The sequence below is a fragment of the Pinus tabuliformis genome, chromosome J, assembly GCF_031772625.1.
Source record: "Pinus tabuliformis cultivar Carrire ecotype Pingquan chromosome J, CPIR1, whole genome shotgun sequence".
Classification (NCBI taxonomy): Eukaryota; Viridiplantae; Streptophyta; class Pinopsida; order Pinales; family Pinaceae; genus Pinus; species Pinus tabuliformis.
In genome coordinates this window covers 211,097,743-211,102,712 of record NC_142295.1, presented here as the reverse complement: position 1 = coordinate 211,102,712, position 4,970 = coordinate 211,097,743, and positions in this window count along the sequence as shown.

Genomic DNA, 4,970 nt, shown 5'->3' with positions numbered 1-4,970 from the left:
CAGACACCGCATATTTTGGCATTACGAGCTCCAAAAGAAACCACTTAACGTTTTTCTTGTAAGTCAAAATTTCTGAGATTTTACCAAGCTATGGCTAAATCTATGCAAAGCATTTAGACATTTCTAAGCCGCATTACATCAAACGAAGTGTAGAACAAACACTTGGAAAAGTCAAGGAAGGATAGCCCTCAGCTTCCAAAACTCCGTGTTTAAATAAAACTCAAGAAAAAAACCAAACCGAGCAGTAAAAATATGAAAACCTCTTCTCAATTAAAAACTCCATACATATACTTTAAGTGTTCCAATATGATATCAGGGATGGCGACCTAAGAGTTCCTTTGTAAAAACCCTCCACACTTGGCTGTATTTGTAGGCCTCTTTTCCTTAAAAAGGACCTCACACAAACTTATATAAACAAACACAAAAAAAATATTAGAGGAGCCATGACTCCAGCAGTCTCGAAAGACCCATCTAAAGCTTTCTTTACTGTATTTTCGACTTGGTGGCCTGTCCATAAAAACCCTATTCTAGAAATATTTAGAGAGATTCGCAATACTCGGAGTTGATTGCAGACGATGAAATCAAAAGGAGGGTTTGCCACAATGCGAGGTTGAATCTTCTGTCCTGGAAGCCAGACCTTTCACTATAACAGAGAAATGGTATTAGAAACATGCAATGGAAAATAGAAAACTGTAGTAAACACTCTAAACCCTGAAACACAAAGATAATTATGAGGAAAGAAGATCTGAAAGCTTACCTTCGGAGAGAACATTCGAGGCCCTGCCTCCGTAGAATGAATCCAAGAGCATTGAAGCAGTTTCGGGTTCATCAGATTATTCCGAGTTGCCGGATTGCAGTGTAAATGGTCCAATGAACCCAGATTGTAAATGAAGACAAACACCAAATGGCAGATCAGAGCCATAACCTCTTGGAAAATTCCAAAGTGAAACAATGACAAGATGAAACCTCACTGTCGAGAAATGAAGGAACGATAACCTGAGGATCGTTCAATTCAGGGCCAAGGTGAATCGCCTCGAGGTAGCCACCTGGACCCGAACAACTGAAGCACTAAATACACCTATGTTTCATGAGCAGGATTTGAGGCTATGGCCTGTGAATATTAATGCAAAAGCCATAATCGTACCCATATGTTTATTACACACGAAGGTAACCATTGTAAAATCAAATATCGCGACAAACAAATCCGGTCGCATTCATTATTCAATAATTCATAGCATGTAAAGTCCAACCATTGCATACTTATAAATTTGATAATGACAATTATTACGATTGTTTAAAAGTCATACATGATAGTTAATCCATGGTTATGTCTCATTTAACGTATATATGTAATTATGTGGTGACTTAATATGTATTTTATTTTTTATTTTTTTATATATTAGTGTTTCATAAATGAATGTGTTACAACTTCCATTTATATAATATTGTTTATAATCTAATACAATATTACAACATTATATCCTTTATTTCTTGTACAACACCATTTTGAATATATTGATCAACTTTATAGCAGAAGTAGATTTGGACTCATGCACTAATATCATATTTAATTCTTTCTCTAGCCTTCTCTCTATTCATATTTTCACTCTCCACTTGGTCTTTTCACTAGAATCTTTCTAATATTTTGATATTATAAATTTTATTTAGATATAACTCTTATATATATAGCTCTTACTTTATACTATAATATGATATCCTAATATAAAATATATTGCAACATAAACCTATATTTATGTAATTAAAAATACTACCTAAACAAATATAATTAAACTACAATTAATTGTTATAATGGTTTATATATTTTTATTTTAATATTATAATTCATTTTCTTTCATATATATATATATATATATATAATATAAATAAAAATATAACTCTTATTTTATAATATTCTAATATTATACTAAATATAAATTATATTCCCGAAATAAATATCTATCTCTAATTAAAAATACCATTTATCTAAATATAATTAAATTACAATTAATTATTATAATATTTTATATATTTTTATTTTATATTATCATTTATTTTCAAATATAACCCCATACACACATATATAGCTATACTTTAGTGAATACAATTATCAAGACTAATTTTCTAATATTATATTCTAATATAAATTACATTCCAAAATAAACATCTATCTATGTAATTAAAAATATTACCAATCCAAATACAATTAAACTACAATGTATTATTATAATATTTATATATTTTTATTTTAATATTATAATTTCTTTTAAAATATAATTTATAGTATTACAATATTATATTACAAGTTATATTTGAAAATAAATGTAATTAAAAATATTGCCTAGCTAAATATAATTACCTAATATAATTTTTTACGAATTTCTTTTTTAATATTATATTTTTTTCCCAATACAAATTTCATGTATTCTTTCATAAATGAAAATATCACTTTTATTTATATAACATGTTTTATAATATTATAATATTATATTATCTTATAAACCATATTCTAAAACAAACACATATATGTATATAAACAAGTAAGATTAATTTTAACTTTAGATAATTTAAATTAGTTTGATTTATTTTATATAAATTTAAGAAAAAAATTATGTTATTTAATATGAACATTGAAATATTTTATTTATAACAATATTTTTTTTTTGTTATTAACATATTTTTGTTTTAACTATTATATGTCAACTAAACATAGAATGTGTTCTCTAGTATTTCGTGTATGCTTTCTTTATATGTTTGACTCATGCACTACTATTATATTTAATTCTTGCAACTTCGATCTTATTTCTATTTGTAATTTCACCCTTCTGTTCATGGCCTCATTGCGCTTCATTTATTTCTTTCTTTTTTAAATTTTCATATACATACACACACATGTATATGCACACACATATATATTTCAAATATAACTATAATTTATAATTTGGTAAATAAACATTAAAATATTATTTATACAACAATATATCATTCTAATATTATATTTATTAAAAATTATATTCCTAAATAAACATTTATTTATGTAATTAAAAATACCACCCATCTCAATATAGAATATAATTGAATTACAATTAATTATTATAATATTTTATATATTTTTATTTTAATATTATAATTTTTATTTTCCAATATAACTCTTTCTCTTTATATATAACTCTCATTCACATTACATAATATTATATTATAAATAGATAGATAAATATATTATAATACTATAATTTTTTTCTAATAGAGCCTTCATTTATCTTTTCAAATATGAAATTTCCATTTATATAATACAATTTATAATTTAATATAATATTACAATATTATATTGGGTAATAAAGCATATTCTAAAACAAACAATTATCTATATAATCAACTTACATTGATTTTAACTTCAGGTAATTTAAATTAGTTTTTTTCTTTCTTTATATAAACTTGATATAAAACTATGTTATTTAATATGAATATTGAAATATTTTATTTATTATTGACAATAAAATAATTTTTGTAATTAATATATTTTTATTTTAACTATAATGTGTCAACTAAACATAGAATGAATTACATGTAGGATCCATTATATTATTTTTACATGCCATATGCTCTATATTAAATATTGAAGAAATTATATATCTTTATAAAATACAATTATTTTAGTTCCTTTATTTTAATTAATTTATTTTTATTTTTATATAAAGTATATATAAAATTAAAGTATTTTAATAATTAACATTACATTTTTTTTCTTATTTATATTTTTAAATATATTATTATAAGCATTATTCTATTATTTTCAAATCTAGGTTACCTCACCAATGTAAGGATACAAAACAAAAAATTTAAGATTTAACATTTGGTTGTGTTTCAAGATTTAATTTTAATATTTTGTGGACAATACCATGTTTGACTTTATTGATTTTCTTTTGTGATTTAGCTTAAGAGGAAGTAGATTTGGACTAATGCACTAATATCATATTTAATACTTTCACTTCCTGCTCAACTTTTTCACTAGATTTTTCTAATATTTTAATATTATAAATTTTATTTAAATATAACTCTCCCCCTCTCCCTATATATATATATATATATATATATATATATATATATATATATATATATATATATATATATATATATATATATATATATACTAATATTCTAATATAAATTATATTACAACCTAAACATCTATTTATGTAATTATAAATACTACCTAGCCAAAGACAATTAAAGTACACTTAATAGTTATAATAATTTATATATTTTTATTTTAATATTATAACTCATATTCACTCTCTTTTATCTATATCTATATCTATATATAGATATATCACTTTATATTATAATATAATTTTCTAATATAAATTATATTCCAAAATAAAAGCCTATCTATATAATTTAAAATATTGCCCATCCAAATATAATTAAACAACAATTAATTATTATAATATTTTTATATTTTTATTTTAATATTATAATTTATATATATAGATATAGATAACTCTCATTTACATTACAGAATATAATTTATAATATTATAAAATTATATTACAAATCATATTTCAAAACAAATGTGATTAAAAATACTACCTACCTAAATATAATTACTTAATATAATATTTTACATTTTTTTTAATATTGCAATTTTTTTCCTAATATAAATTATCTTTTTATAAATGAAAATATGATGTGTGGAGTTTGAATCCCATGGAAAAAATTGTGGTGAAATATTGATTTGTGTTATTGATTCAACCTACATCAATTTTAACTTCAAATAATTTAAATTAGTTTTTTTTTCTTTATATAAACTTGATATAAAACTATGCTATTTAATATGAATATTGAAATATTTTATTTATGATTGACAATAAAATATTTTTTGTAATTAATATATTTTTATTTTAACTATTATATGCCAACTAAACATAAAATGAATTACATATGTCAGGCCACGCAGTAACTCCATAAGGAAA